A 17,544-nucleotide genomic window follows, 5' to 3' on the forward strand; every position below is an offset into this window, starting at 1 on the left:
TTGTATTTATTATAACTAGGTAGACTAGTTAGTAAATAGTTATTAACTTTTTACTAGCTACCTAGTTAAAATAAATACAAATTTACCTGTAAAATAAAACCTAACCTGTCTTACAATAACACCTAACATTACACTACAATTAAATAAATTACATTAATTAAATACAGTTAACTAAATTACAAAAAATAATAAACACTAAATTACACAAAGTAAAAAAGAAATTATCAAATATTTAAACTAATTACACCTAATCTAATAGCCCTATAAAAATAAAAAAAAAACCTAGTCTAAACTAAACTGCCAAAAGCCCTTAAAAGGGCCTTTTTGTGGGGCATTGCCCCAAAGAAATCAGCTCTTTTACCTGTAAAAAAAAATACAAACAACCCCCCAACAGTAAAACCACCACCCACATAACCAAACCCCCCAAATAAAATCCTATCTAAAAAACCTAAGCTCCCCATTGCCCTGAAAAGGGTATTTGGATGGGCATTGCCCTTAAAAGAGCATTTAGCTCTTTTTCAGCCCAAACCCTAAGCTAAAAATAAAACCTACCCAATAAACCCTTAAAAAAACCTAACACTATCCCCCGAAGACTCACTTACAGTTTTTGAAGACCGGACATCCATCCTCAATGAAGCCAGGAGAAGTCTTCATCCAAGCAGCAAGAAGTCCTCAACAAAGCAGGGAGAAGTCTTCATCCAAGCGGCAAGAAGTCGTCCTCCAGATGGACAGAAGTCTTCATCCAGACGGCATCTTCTATCTTCATCATTCCGACACGGAACGGCTCCATCTTCAAGATATCCGGTGCGGAGCATCCTCTTCTTTTGACAGCTACTGTAGAATGAAGGTTCCTTAAAGGGACATCATCCAAAATGGTGTCCCTTGAATTCCGATTGGCTGATAGAATTCTATCAGCCAATCTGAATTAAAGTTGAAAAAACCTATTGGCTGATGCAAACAGCCAATAGGATTGAGCTTTAATCCTATTGGCTGATCCAATCAGCCAATAGGATTGAGTTTGCATTCTATTGGCTGTTCCAATCAGACTTTTACGGGAGATTTGACATTTATTTTTTATTTTCTTAGGCGCCGGCAGTTTCTAAAGAGCCGTAAGTCACTGGCGACTCCTGAAATTTGTATATACGCTCATTTCTGGACATTGCTAGTTTATCTGATTTACAGCACTTTATGAACTGCCAGCGGGGTTTATGTAATACTAAATACTTACCTATAAAATAAACCCTAAGCTAGTTACAATATAACTAATAGTTACATTGTAGCTATCTTAGGTTTTATTTTTATTTCACAGCTAAGTTTGTATTTATTATAACTAGGTAGACTAGTTAGTAAATAGTTATTAACTTATTAACTATACGCTCATTTCTGGACATTGCTAGTTTATCCGATTTACAGCACTTTATGAACTGCCAGCGGGGTTTATGTAATACCCCGATGTGCAAGGTGAAATTACGGGCAGCACGTGTTTCAGCAGTTGTGCTGAAGCTTGTGCCATATATGTAATCTCACCCAAGATCTTAAAAATCTAAAAAAAAAAAAAAAGTTGTGCTAAAAGCCAAATATGCCCTTTGAAACAAGTAAAAATGTTAATTCAACTATTAATAATTTGTCATTTGAAAAGTAATAAAATCCTTTAAAATTGTATTTCTACTTGATTGAAATAGCACTGACACACTTTCTCCATGAAGGGCACAGTGAGTATTTTTTTAATCAAATGCATTTTAAAGTATTATATTATTGTGGACAATTTAATGGAGATTTGAAGGGCTCTAGATACGATCTGATGAATTATTGGGAATAGTTGAGTTTTACACATTCCACAGATCATTACAGTTGTGTTGAATCATATATAGATTCTCTAGAAAGATGAATTACAGATTTACATGTTAGTTTTCTTCTAGTCTTCTAATTGTGCGATCAGCATACTTATTTATTTATTTAATTTCCCTATGACCCAAACTATGTATTACATATATAAAGATGTTTAATTCAATTTACAAATACTAAGTATCAAAGTTTGTGTATGAATTGATAACATAGGATCATTTATAATATTGTTGAAAGTGATTTTGCACTTGAAGTATGTATATCATTATTCCTTAGATGATTCGATTCTACAACTAAATAGATAATGCAGGGAACTTGGTGACAGTTTGAGCCCACATATCTATTTAAATACATGTTGTTACACCTACCCTTTATTTATTTATTTAGTTAGACACTTTAGGCATTACAACAACTGGCAATTAAAATAGCTAGGGGAGGAGCACCTGATAACCCAATCATTTTACTGTAAAGGTCTTTTTAAACCTAGGTGAATAGCATTTAGACAGGCTATGACTACAGCACTATGCTGAAACACGTAAGCCAACTATTGCTACGCTCCTACTAAGCTACATTTATATGGGTCTGCTGTCCTGTATTTTTAACCATTTTTTTGGAATAAAGTTTACTTTTTATATATCTTTCTAGCAGTGGTGATCCTTTTTCCCTTTTTTTGCATCTCCATGTACTAAGCCGTCAATTAATCCGACATTGTAGACGCGAATAAACTCGCTGCATGTGAAATGGTGTCCGCCGTCACTATGTACTAAAAATCCACACAGAAATAGATACGTCTAGCCCGCTGCGAGCAGTGGCGGATTATTGATAAATTTGACGCCTTGCTCGCCATGACTAAGCTAATGTACTTAAATGTCAGTAGAATTGTATGGCCAATTATTAACACGTGACATGCAAGGTGTCAGAAACCTCATAGTAGTCACGGGAAAAGAATTTGGCTACTATAAAAGTGCAAATTTTCTAAACAACTTTATTATTGTTCCAAATTTTTTGAACAGTGACTACAGTGCGTTATTTTTGTAATAATTATTTACAAATTTGATATGGCTTCATCTGGATCTGATACCACTTCAAAATCCACGAATCCTCACTTTTCAAGAAACGTTATAACGTTTGAAACAGCTCAAGAAACGTTATAATGTCATCAAATGTTTCGCCAAAGCAAAATTGGCCAGAGAAAAAAATTCTGCACGTGCTACCGGGGGTGGACCGGCATATGTGGCCGACTTAAATGATTATGAGCAGAAGCTTGTTCAGCGTCTAGGGCCTGAGATCATCACCGGCATAACGGACGACTGTGACAGTGATTTGAGAGGTAAATGCTTGTAAAATAACGATAGTTCTGTGTCTCCAATATTATGGATGAAAAATAACCTTATCGGTCTTCTTACTAAAGAAATTAGCTGCTTACTTATGTTAAGTCGCACATAGGCCCCAAATATTTTTGATTCATATAAATTATGGCGCATTTTTTAAAAAAATATTTACTATGGATTTTTTAAATAAATATATATATAATTAAAAAAAGTATAAATGGGATTCTACAATAATAGGATTTCTACTGTATTGTTCATGCATACAATAGTGTATTAAAAAGATAAAGATTTACTTGATAGTAAAAGAACTTTTTTATGACACCTATAAACTTTTTTATGATTTTTTATAAATATAGGGGAGAACTATTAATGTGATCCCTAAAGATTGTGCTCATGCCGTGGCTTTGTAATAAAAATATTTGTATTAAATTTAGGCCCAATTTAATTGTAATATTTATGTAATTAAATGCCATGTGAACAGGTTTGCTTTATAATATGGTTCGATACAAGTAAATTATATGGTATTAAAGGGACATGAAGCAAACATTTTTTCTTCCCTGATTTAGGAAGAGCATGCAATTGTAAACAACTTTCCAATTTACTTGTATTATTTATTTTGCTTCAATCTCTTCTTATCCTTTGCTGAAGGGTTTATCTAGGTAAGCTCAGGAGCAGCAAAGAACCTAGGTTCTAGCTGCCGATTGTTGGCTACATATATCTACCGATTGTCATTGGCTCACCCATGTGTTCAGTTAGAAACCAGTAGAGCATTGAAACTCATTCAAGAGATAATGACAAGAGAAAGAAGCAAATTTGATAATAGAATTAAATTGTTCAAGTTGTGTAACATGGTATGTTCACATAAATCATGAAAGAAAAATGTTGAGTTTCATGTCACTTTTATCTCAGCATATTCTGACCGCCGCCCCCTGATCACATGCCTGCCCCCTGATCACATGCCTGCCCCCTGATCACATGCCTTTGTAAATGTATTATCTATTGACTTTCATGTTGCAGGATTCGAGTATAGAATACAATTTTTAACAGCATTCCAAATTAGTTCTGATATCTAATTTTCTGCATTCTATAGATATCCTTTGTTTGAGACATAGCGATGCACATGGGTGACGCAATCACATGAGCCATCTATGTGCATCAACCAATCATCATTTACTGAGCCTATCTATTTATGCTTTTCATCAAAGTATATCAATGGAATAAAGCAAAAAAGATAATAGAATTAAATTTAAAAAAATATTTTTAAATTGTCGAAATCATGAAAGAAAAATGTTTGTTTTCATGTCCCTTTAATGATTAAGCCAGCACCCACTGCCGTGATCAGAGTATTATTACCAGTATTAGCTTTCAGATTAAACTACAAATTTAAAAAAAAAAAAATAATTGCTAAAAATATTCTTTTTTTTATATTTTTTATTTTAAAGCTACACCAACACCACAACCACAGCCTGGGAGGAGTACCAATGAAGCGCCCACTTCTTCAAGATCTTTTGCAGCTGTTTCAAGACCATCTACCAGTGCAGCTCATGGTCAATTTATACGGCCACATCTACTGTCACACACAGTTCTTCATCTGTGGATACACTCTTTGATGTAAGGACCAGCACTTCAGATACAGGTGTTGGAAGAGGAACTGGTAAGTAAATGATTTTTTCTAATAGAATCACAAATTAGCACTATAATTTTTCTTTTTTTTAAATAAAAATCAAATTTCCCCAAAATATGTTTAAATGACGTGTGTTATATCTTTCATCTATCAAATCCAAAAATTTAGATTTCAATATTTTTTTTTCCTAAACAATAACAAATGTACATTGTTAGTATTGACATAATCTAGTTTAATATAGTTTACAGATGGAATGGCAGTTGAATTACATATACCAATGATCTGAGCTTATCATTAATCTCAAACTTAATTGATATTAAATGTATTTTTAAAATTACATTTAAAGGGAATGTAATCACATTCTAATATATGTCAATAATTCCAATTTACTCAAATCTTATTGTCCATTATTTTTTGTTTATAGCTGATTTGGGACTTCTGTTCCATAGTTTGACTGGACATGCATTGCCATTATTTGATGGTATGTATCAATGATATATATATATATAATATAATTGAATTTTTTGGGTATGACTGTTTATCATCTCTCTCCTTCTATTCCATCTATGAAACCGTCTGTAAAAAAAATTTGTTTTGTCATTTTATTTTGTTTGATCTAGAAGAAGAAAGCTCATCAAGGGAGATCACAATAAATCTCATACCAATAAGAGAGGAAAATCCAAATTCCGAAGAAAATACAGGACATCAGGATGGAAGTGAGACTCCAGATTATCTTGATGAATTTGGAGTTGCCTAACAATTGGAAATACATTCCCCTGAAAATCAGGAGGAACAAGTGGAAACACAGGCACCACCACAAGAAACAGGGGATGTAAATATTGCAAATCCACCAGCTGATGGACTATTGGCCGATGTTGGCTTAATGGAAATGTTGTCACTTGCCAGGCAATATAGAGAGGACCACAGGGACATGCAGAATGTTATTAACAATAATATTGAACATTGGGCAGCCATTTCTGAAAAAAGTATTGAAATTGAAAAAGAAAAAATGGAAATTGAAAGGCAAAAATTAAATCTTCAAAGAGACGAAGAAAACCCCCCAGCAAATAAAGAGCCATAAGCCTCAATGAAAGGACACTCCAATCACTATTATTTATTATAAGTGAAAAGGAGGGTACAACAGACCCCAAAAGACCAAGGCTACAATGAACAAATTATTTCTTATTTATACCCCCAAAATTCAAAGGGTTATATTTTCTGTTTATTATTTTCATACATATATATTTGTTCTATAATTCTTAGTTATTTTTTTTTTTTTAAATATTTTTTCAAATAAACACAAAATTGTTTGGAAAACAGAAACTCAAAATCCTGAATTACTATTGATTGTTTACAAACAAAAAAAGCATTTGGCATTTTTATGTTGCCTTTCTTATGAAAATTATATTCCAAATTTTTTTATAAAACAAATAACAGAATAAAATCAAATAACATATTTTTCAGTACAGAAAATCTACTTGCTCCAATAACATTCCCAAAGTTGCCCTAATTTTAGAGATTTTGAGTTTAACATTATCTTCAAGACAACTCTGAGTACTTTTGTCTTCAGTTTCAGTAGTTGATGAGATACATCTGTAGAATAACAAAAACAAAACAATTAGTATTTAAATTTACATATCTATATTCAATTTATCATATGGTTATCTGTTCACAATGATTACCTCCTGCTGGTGTATCATCGACTATTCTGGCTTCTACACTTTTGTCCACTCCTTTAAAGCTTTTATCAGACCCTACTCCTAAAAATATGCAATATTTAATATTTACAAAAAAAATGTGTTTGTTTTAAGAGTAATGAGTATGAAACATACCTTTATCTTCCATCATTGTTCTTAAAACTTCAATTCTTGACTGACTATCATCTGAACTCAACCCTTCATCTAATGGCACACTATCAGGATTTTGAAAATCATCTATTTCCGTCATATTTTCTAGGTCTTCCATGGTAATATCTATGTTACAGTAATAACAAAGATAAAGATAAACAACTATGAAGCCAAAAACTATTTTAAAAATATAAATTATATGTTAACTAACCATTAACTGTCTGTGTATTGTTTTTTTTTTAAAGATTTTTATTGAGCGATATTCAAAACATTACAGATTGTTGTGTACAATCATCAAAATCAATATAGCGATCTTACATCATCAAACAAACAAAATAAAGTAGATGGAAAATCAAATCATAAAGAGAACAAAATAACATTGGTCAATAAAAGTAAAAGTAATGGGCCACGCTCATGTGAGATATAAACAGAAAAATTGTATAGGGTGAAATCCTTTCACCGCAAACTCCTTGTAATTAACCTAGCTATCAATAAAAACAATCTAACAAACAGGCTGTGTGTTTTGTCTATCAATGTGTTTTGTGCTGTACAATATGGAGTATTCCTCCCATAGAAAAGAGATGGATAAGTAGTCATCTAATATTTTGGAGATAACAAAGTGGAACTTTTCTAATAGTATTGTGGAGGACACTACCTCCCTCCATTTCTCCATAGTAGGGGTCTGGATTTCTTCCAGTTTTGAGGAATCAATCTTTTTGCACTATTAACCATGATATATAATAATTGTAGTCTATGTCTGCACTGCACCTTAGGGAATTTAGTATATAGGAGTACAACTGGGTCCAATGGTAGGGTAACTCCTATGGCTTTTTTAATTTCACCCACAATAGAAACCCAGAATGGGGTCATGAAAGGACATTCCCACCAAACATGCATAAATGTGCCTATACCTCCGCAGTCTCTCCAGCATTCCGCCGTTGTATTTTTAAATATCGTGGATAATCTAGACGGTGTGAGATACCACCGACACAAAAGTTTAATATTCATTTCCTGCGTTTGTACTGATGAAGAGAATCTGTTTATGTTCTGAAAAATGTGTTTCCAGTCTTCATGTGTAGGATGATTTTGCAACTCCATGTCCCACTTACTTGTATAAGACGGTGGCTTCATAGAGTAGTGTTGCAATAGTAATTTATATGTTAAAGATAAAGTGCCTTTTTTAGAGGGGTTCATGTGGCAAAGTGTTTCAAAAGGTGTAAGAGTTCTAAGTATATTACCTTTTTCTACATGATTATTAATGTAGTGTGTAATCTGATGGTACCTAAACCAGTGACAAAATATCCCTCCGAAGCATTCTGACAACTCCGCCTTGGGTCTAATTTTCTTATTTTGTAATACATCATAGCATTTGGGTATGTTAAATATTGTAGTAAAAGGGTTGGAAGTTGGGGCAAGTAGTATTGGTAAACTGGGATTATTGACCAATGGGGTCAGCGGTGAGGTGCTTGAGGAGATGTTTAGAATCTTTGGAAGGTACTTATCCCAAATTTTATATGTCTCCAAAGTCATTTTGGAGGTATTTTGTCCTAATTGTCGGCCTTGAGGGGGAATCCAGCAGTTCCCTCCCAATTGTGAAACACTAGCCAGAGAGTGTTCCAGCACCACCCACTCCTTTTGCGAGGAGTGACTGCACCAATCTACTATCCAGGTGAGAAATACAGCCCATCTATAGTATTTTATCTGCGGTACGCCCAAACCACCATTATCCTGTGTGTGCGGTACATAGTGGAGCTAGCTATCCTTTGTCTTTTATTTTGCCAAATAAAGGTATTGATAATTGTTTGCAGTGCCCCTAGCTGGGAGTCTGAGATGTTTATGGGGAAAGTTTGGAAAATATATAATATTTTTGGCAGTATGGACATCTTTTTTTTTTTTTTTTTAATAAATAATTTTTTATTATTTCAATAAATGAATAAACATGAAAAACATTGAAAGCGTACATTTGAATATCGGTAGTACAGAGTACGGTATTAGTTGGAAATTACAGTATGTGGAACAGACATGCATAATAATGAAGATACAAGAGAGAACACTGAATGCTGAAAGCAAGTGCCTATGGGTTATCAGCTATACCTCTATCTCAGCAAACATGGAGGCCAACTATGTGCTGCTACAAAAAGGCAGACATGTTGCTAGTTATCTAGATAAGGCAGTATTGTCATAAAACATGAAAATCTAAACATGGCTGTTCTTACCAACATCAAAACATAAACATACTGTGTTGCAAAGCAAGTATATCAATCGATCCAGATTATGACTGTGTCTAGCTATCAGTTAGGGGGAGAGGGGAGGAGGGATAAAATAAAAAAAAAAAAAAAAAAAGGGGGGGGGGGAGAAATTATAGGGGGGGGGTTTAGGGGGAAGGTAGGGAGAATTGGATTCATTCCAGGGAGGGTAAGGGGGGGGTGAAAGAATTCAGGAGGAGATAAAGGAGGACAGTGTGCAGGGTCTGTGAGTGCCCTGTGATATATACAGCGAGAATTACTTTGGGCCATATTCCCAAATTTTGATTTGGAGGTCTGCCGACCCATGGATGTGTGAGACATAAGACTCCATGTTCTTCACAAAGTGTAATATGTCAGTCACTTGCTCCCATGAAGGTGAGGTGCGCTGTAGCCACATGTGGGCCACAGCCAACTTAACGGCTAGGAATAGGTAAATACAAAACAGTTTTTGAGGTAAGGTCAACTGTCTAGGCAGAATATGAAGCAGACATGCACTTGGGGACATAGTTAGATGAATGCCCCCGGAAGAGCAAAATTGGATTGCCTTCTGCCAAAGCGGCTGGATATGCGGGCAGGACCACCATATGTGTTGGGGGGTTCCCAGATCATCACAACCCCTCCAACACTTGGGTGAATTAACAGGCGATATTTTAAAAAGACGAATAGGGGTCATATGCCATTGTAGCAAGACCTTGAGAAACAGTTCATATAGCGTGATACAGTGTATAGCTTTTTTGGTTAATTGGACTGCTTCTTGCCATTGAAGAGGGTCATGTGAGACCATTAAGGAAGACTCCCAGTGTCGTATCGGAGGAGATTTGTAAAAGACCGGAGGGTTCAGAAGTACACGATAGGAGATAGATAGGAGTCTGGTAGAGGAGGACGGAGAGTCCCATTTTATTTCCCAAATGGTTTTGGTTCGCAAAGGGCCCTTATCAAAGCCCCACGACAAAAGGAGACTACGTAGTCTCCAGAACTCAAAGTGCAAGATAGAAGGCGGGTTAAATTTTCGAAGAAAATCTTGATAGGTGATTAGTTTATCCCCAGTAAAGAGGTCCGTTAGCTTGGTTAAGCCTAGGGCAAGCCATAGGTTAGGATGAGAATCTGGCAAAGACAATAGCAGCCCTCGTAGCGAATGTGATGGGGAAGGATGAGGCGCCACTGACGAAAGGTTGTGTATTTTATCCCAGAACCTCAGATTTGATTTTATGATAGGGTTCATCAGGAGGCCAGGTGGCCTAGAATGCTTAGGGATCCATGGTAGGTCTTTTAGGGTGTACCCCATTGGGAGGGATGCTTGCTCGATCTCAGCCCACCGGCTCACTGACTCCGAATTCCATTGGGTTACATGAGACAACCTGGCTGCCTCATGATATTTTAAGATATTAGGGGCCGCCGCCCCGCCAGCCAACAAGGGCTGTTGCAGGATGTTAGTAGCTAGTCTTGGGGCCTTGTTGCGCCAAATGAATTTTTTACACAATTGCTGGAATTTATAAATTATGGCCCTAGGGATTGGGATGGGTAATGAACGAAACAAATAAGTAAGTTTCGGGAGAAGACTCATTTTAAAGGCCGCAATCCGACCTAGCCATGAAAGTGATGGAACATTCCACGTGCCTGTAGATTTCTCTACATCTGATAATAGGGGAGTAAAGTTCAAGGTTATCATCTCAGAAATATTATGGGATAAATATACCCCGAGATGTTTGATATGCGATGTGGACCATAGGAATTTATATGTATTTTTTAGTGTGTCAAGAGACTCTTCAGATATGTTGATTGCGTAAGCTTCCGTTTTGAGCACATTTAATTTGTAGTAGCTAACCAGGGCAAATCTGTCCAGTAGGGAGAACAAATGGGGGAGAGACGTGAGAGGCTCAGAAATAAGCACTGTTAAATCGTCTGCAAACAAGGCTGTTTTCTGCTCCGTCTGATATATAGAAACTCCTTTGATCTGGGGACATGATCGGATAGCTGCTGCGAGGGGTTCCATCACAAGGGCGAATATGAGCGGAGACAGGGGACACCCCTGTCTCGTACCATTCGTGATCAAGAAGGACTTAGAGCAGAATCCTAGGCCCTTAACCACTGCCGACGGATTAGAATATAACGCCGTGACTGCCGTGATAAAGGACTCTGGGAAGCCGAATTGTCGCAAGACAGCAAACATATAGTCCCAGTTCACCCTGTCGAAGGCTTTTTCGGCATCCAACGACAGGGTGACACAGGGCAGCTGGAGTCTATGAGCTTCAAAGTAAATATTTAGGAGCCTTCTGGTATTATCTGGGCCCTGACACCGTAGGACAAAGCCCACCTGGTCAGGATCAACTAGCAGAGGTAGTAAGGAGTTAAGACGCGAAGCTAGAATTTTGGCATATAGTTTGACATCGAGATTCAGCAGTGAAATTGGTCTATAACTACCACAAAGTGTTGAGTCCTTCCCTTGCTTCGGGAGAGTGATAATAGTAGCCTGTAAAAACTCCACTGGGAAAGTTCCCCGCGTCTTTGCTAGTGAAAAAAGACGCCCTAGAATAGGAATCAGCTGAATTTGAAACTTTTTATAGAATAAGTCCGAGAAACCATCTGGTCCCGGGGATTTGAGAGCTTTGAGTGATTTGATGGCTATCTTAATTTCAGATGGTAGAATGGGGCCCTGCAGAGAGTCAATACGATCCAAGGGAACCGAAGGGAGGTTTAGCGTGGCCAAGAAAGTGTTAATAATTTCAGATGCCGGAGGCAGAGTCAGGCCCCCTTGTTTCAGATTATAGAGAGAAGCATAATAATCCGCGAAGGCATTGCCAATATCAGTTAGTTTTTTGATGTGCTGTCCGTCTACCTTCAGCAGGGGAATGCGTGTTGCTGCAGTTTTTTGGCGCAGCCTATTGGCAAGAAGTCTATCGGCTTTATTACCTTTATGGTAATAAAGTTCTTTAAGCCGTAAGAGCCTTACGGCTGACCTCTCGGTTTCTAGGTGAACCATCCGTGTTTTGAGGTCCGCTAGCCTCTTAGACAGCACAGCAGTGGGAGTCACCTTATGCTCCTCAGAAACTTTACGAAGACTCACAGTAAGCTGCGCTAAAGTGTCACCTTTACGCTTTTTCTCGGCCGCCGCTATTTTGATAAACGACCCTCTGATGTATGCCTTTAACGTGGCCCATAGAGTGAAATCATCCACTTCACCAGTATCATTTAGGGTTAGAAAGTCTGTTAGATCCCTGGCAATCGTGATTTCCGTCCCAGGGTTTGTAAATAAATATGGGTGCAAGCGCCACGTTGAGTGACGTTGAAAGTCCAAACGGGAGCGTAAAGTAATATGTACAGGGTCGTGATCCGACCACGAACATTGGGGAATCCAAGCGCGGGTTACCCCATCCAAGAGGCCCGGATCACAAAAAAAAAAGTCCTATCGTGAGTAGGAGCGATGCACCGAAGAAAAATACGTATAATCGCGAGTAGTCGAATTGAGGGCACGCCATATATCAAACAAGTTAAACTGGTATACCAAATTCCGAAATTTGTGTGACAAATCAGCCACTGGCTTAATTGATTTGCGGTTCGTATCCGACCGTCTGTCTAGATCGGGATCCCATATAATATTGAAATCACCGGCAAGAAGTAAGAGGCCCTGACGTAAGGCCTCCAATTTCTGGAGAAATCTACGTAAGGAGCGGATATGTTGTTTGTTAGGGCCGTAGTAAGAGGCCAAAGTATAAGTAGTCCCATCTAACTTGCAGATCAGAATCAAATACCTGCCTTGTGGGTCAGATTCAACAAGGATATTTTCATAGGAAATATCCTTGTGAATAAGGATAGCCGTACCTCTCGATTTCTGGGAGAAGCTGGCAGTCTCAATTATTGGGTATAATTTAGATTGAATGGGCACCGCTGCGCCCTTCACCCAATGGGTTTCCTGGAGGAAAACTAGGTGAGCTCCAGATTTTGCTAGCGACCTAAGGCAGATACTGCGCTTAGTCGGGGAATTAAGCCCCCTCACATTGTGGGTTATACAGCAGAGTGGCATGACTCACCCGTACACCTACCTCCAGTGGTTAGACACTCAAAAGATTGTCAGGCAAGAGATGAAGTTCGCTACAGAAAAAAAGAAAAAAAAGGTAGTTAGGGGGGCGGGTAAGGTGAAGGAATGGGTATGGAAGGGAAGGAGCAAGAAGAAAGGAAGGAGAAAAAAAAAAAAAAAAAAAAGGGGGTGGGAGAGGGGTGGGAAGTTAGATAGAGCTTAACACAGTCTTATATGATTATAAAGTAGAACTAACTGGGTGCCCAATGTCTGGGAAGAGAGAAAAAAAACACAGGCAAGCAAACACAGCAAACAAAATGATAAAGATGAATACAAAGGATGCGGTATATAAACAAGGTAAACCGCGTGTGTAGCCTCTGGAGTGTACTTCCAGAGTACCTTAAGTGGGGGGGGGTAACCAAAGAGTTGTTAATTGAGCATTAGGAGATTATTTATACAAGTAAGAGAAAGAGAAGCGTGGTGGTGAAGTAGGAGGGGAGGGAGGTATAGTCTCTGGATCTAGGAGGGGGTGGGGAAAGGGAGGGGAGGGGGGTACAGGAATAGAGAAGGAGGGTAGAGAAAGGGAGGAGGAGAAGGAAGACAGTGGGGTGTAGAGTGAACTGTATCTGAGAACACAGAAACAAGAAAGAAGAGCCTAAGGGTTAAGTGAGAAATATGCGGTCAGTCAGCAATAATATTCTTAAGGCATAAATAGAACACTTAACAGTCACAACTAGATTAACATTTAAACTTTAACAATGCATGGTTGTAAAACCTTACCAAGACATTTAACAGGTAAAACAGAAAGAGCAAGTATGCCAATTGTGAAACACTATGCCTCTCTGCGTTGCAAATTGCAGGCAGCGCATAAACCCACCTCTAGGTGGGTAGATCAACAAGCTGTTTGTAGAGAAGGTAGTGTGCGGCACAAGGTGGCATACATATTATAGTAGACATTTCTAGGGGTTTAATGCAATTATAAATAAAGTGATATAGCTAGAGCAACATAGTATAAGAGAACATCATAACTGATACTTAGTGGTCACAGTATTAGATTACTCAAATGTGTCTACCCCCCCATTCAAGCAGGGTATAGCATTTAGGTAATGGCATAATTACAAAGACAAAAGGAGAAAAAGAGAGGGAGGAAGATAGGGGAAAAGTGAAAAAGAGGGAGAGGGGAAAGTATATAAAGTGGGAAAGGGAAGAAAGGGGAGAGAAACAAGGAATATAGAGGGGTAGATGGGAAGGGATACATATACATTAGGAATGAGAACTTTGCATATATCAGAACAATAGCAAAGAAAGAATTGTAGTAATAAGAGAGTCACTTGCAATCCTCATATAACCCTGCACCTCCCATTCAGTCCTCATCCTCCTCTTGGGATTGGCTGGGTGCAGAGGAGTCCTTGAGTAACCTTTGAGGAAGTGGGTTCCATTGTGGGACTAAAGGGTTTAAAGAGCTTTGGGGTGAAGTGTCCTGTAAAGACGTAGAGCTCCATCTTTCCAATAGACTTCGACTTTGTTCAATGGTGGTGACTATATGTTGTTGGTTATCTTTCAAAACAAACAGTCTTGTCGGATGACCCCATCTGTATTTTATATTGTGTGCTCTAAGGAACTTCGTGAAGGTGGCAAAAGTCTTTCGCTGTTGAAGGGTGTGGTGGGATAGGTCAGCAAAAATGATGATGTCCTTGAACTGGTCTGGCAGACTGGGTTTGGATAAGGAAGCTCTAACAAGCCGCTCTTTATACGTATAAAAGTGTAGACGTACTATAACGTCCCTTGGTTTGTCGGTCGCCAGGCTTCTAGGGCAGAGGGCCCTATGTGCTCTATCAATGAGACCTTCATTTGGATTCCCTGGTGGTGCTAGGAGATTAAAGAACTCAGACAGGTGGGTGACTAGATCATTGGAGGCCACACTCTCAGGAATACCCCTGAGATGAAGATTATTCCGGCGAGATCGGTCTTCAGCATCAGCAACTTTATTTTCTAGCATAGAAAGCTGCTCTGCTAAACTTTGCTCATATGCTAAGACATTGGCTTGTTCAACTACCATATCCTCCTGTTTCCTCTCAATTGTGTCCACTCTTTCTGTAGTAGAGGTCAGATCTCGCCTCATCTCAGTCAATGAGGCAGTGATTTGGGATTGGAATGAAGAGTGGTGTGCCTTAAGTAAGGACTGCAGAGATGTCAGAATAAATGAAGGTGTCACAGTTGATGGAGCAGCATCTTGTAGGTCCTGCAGAGTGGTAGCCACCATATCTGATCCTGGTGTATAGGTGCTTGAGCTGTCTTGTGAATCTTCATTAGTAGGCAACGGCAAAGGGTGAAAGTGATCTACCACAGTTCTTTTGGGTCCAGTTGTTAGTTTTGGTTTCCTTTTGTTGGCCTGCGCCATTGTAGAATTGCGTAGGGCACAGCTAGTGGATAAGGTTTAAAGTCAAGACCAGAGGGGGTAATAACGAAGCTTAGAATTGCAAGTTAGACTAATGTAGTAGGTATATGTATCAGGATCCAGAGACTTAAAATCTCCCTCCCCCCACAACAATGCGAATTAGCAACACATTGGTGGTCTAAGAAAGTGTCCTTGAATTTAATAAGGTGGTCCTGTGTCACTCACTTTCCAATGATATGGTGGGCTCAAAGCCAGGGCATATTCCCTAGCCACCTAGGAGATTTCTGTGAAAATGTAAGGTTTTTAGACCCCTAGTGGGGTAATTTTAGTCTTATACTGTGATGATCTTAGTATATCCAGGATGTTGGTATCAGCCTTAGAAATTCGGGATCTATGTATGACCCCCTCCCAGGGAAGTGCCCCCTTTTGGGCGAAGTAGGAGAAGGATGTTGGGTATGACCCGCTGTCACCAGGGGCAGCGGGAAAGGATGAGAGGGTGTCCAGACCTAGGGAGAGGTGTTAGTATCCTCTCTAGTTATAGTGAGAGGCACACAGCTGTTGGTGTCAGAGAAATGATTCAAGAGAATTAGATGCAGGCTAATAAGGGTCACACAGGAAGGAAAGTGTCACAGTTGTATCACACACCACACCCCGTTACTAGCAGACGCAATCTCAGTAAATGCAAATCACATGGGAGAACAGTATAAATGCATAAAGTCTGTGCTTTTCGGTGGGGATCTATGAGAGCAGCATTTTATCATATAAGTCTGGAGAAAGCTTGTGACTGTTCAGGCATGGGCCCAAATTTCCACCTATTATAGAGGAGTAGCTGGGTCTCATAGAGTTAATTCAAAGTGAGATCTTTTGCCTAAATATTACAGTTCCCCTATCAGTTCAGCTTGACAGAGATGTACTTTCAGCTTAGTGTGTAACGTTAATAAACTTGATCCTGCAAACTTGTATTAGGAAGCAGGGAGCCTAGGCCTGTAATGCAGAGACCGGTGTAATAGCTGTGCAGTGGAGGGCTGTGTAACTGCTACTGTTGTTCAATATATGTTTGGGGTACTATAGTCTATATCAGTGAGGGCAAATAAGACATAAAAAACAGCATTAATGTGTCTCACCCTCCTTTTAGGCTGATTGTTGATAGACGTCACAGATGTAATTCACCTTGAGCTCGGCAGTGTATCGCGGGTCTAGGCCGCAATATGGCGATGATTCGCGCCAAAACAAATGGCGAGGTTTTGAGCCCCTATCTTCCCCTCACAAGGGGACCTCTGTAAACTCCGGCAGGTACCGGGCTGGGACCGGACTGATCCCTAAATCAATCTACTCCACAGGCGGGAAGGAAGGTCACAGGTAAAAACTTCTCCGTAGGTTGAAAATCCCTATGTTGCTGGAGCCAGATGTGCGATGCTGAGATACTGCTCCGGAGCGGAGCCCCGGCCCTCCGGGCAGTATTGGTATATGTGCGGGAGGATAGGTAGGGTCAGGACCGGAATAGAGTAAGGTTGAGACAGGAGAGATGTAGTAGCCTAAGCTCAGTGAGCCTTTATCTCCCACTCTTAGACGGCAGCGCCGCCGCTCCTGAGCTGGGTCTGCAGTATGTCCGCTTGCTAATTCTGCCACCTGATGTTAGAGTAGTGTCGACTTTATTTGTCCCAGGTGTGCCTTCACTCCGTAGAAGTGTAATTTAGGCTGTTTCTATTAAAATATGAACTTTATTTGGGCAAAAATAGAGTTGGTAAGAGAGAGCTCCTTCAATGTGCGTCTCTCTAGTTAGCCAGTTGGCTCCGCCCCCCGGCAGTATGGACATCTTGACCGCATTTATCCTTCCCACCCAGGTCAGGGTTTTATTTTGCCAAGAACGTAGTTCCTGTTGAATATTTTTAATTAACAGAGAATAGTTAAAGGGACAGTATACACTCATTTTCATATAACTGCATTTAATAGACACTACTATAAAGAATAAGATGCACATATACTGATATAAAAATCCAGTATAAAACTGTTTAAAAACTTACTTAGAAGCTTTCAGTTTAGCTCTGTTGAAAAGGTAGTTGGAAAGCCCACTGCAAGTGGGAAATAAGACACTCCCCCTCCCCCTTCTTTTGCATATGAAAAGACCCTTTACACAAACAAGGAGCAGCTGGAGAAGGTAGCTGATGGTATTCACATAAAACGATGGGGCTTGGTTAGGAGTCTGAAAATCAGAGCAATGTTATTTAAAAATAAGCA

The sequence above is a fragment of the Bombina bombina genome, chromosome 2, assembly GCF_027579735.1.
Source record: "Bombina bombina isolate aBomBom1 chromosome 2, aBomBom1.pri, whole genome shotgun sequence".
In the NCBI taxonomy this organism is placed as follows: Eukaryota; Metazoa; Chordata; class Amphibia; order Anura; family Bombinatoridae; genus Bombina; species Bombina bombina.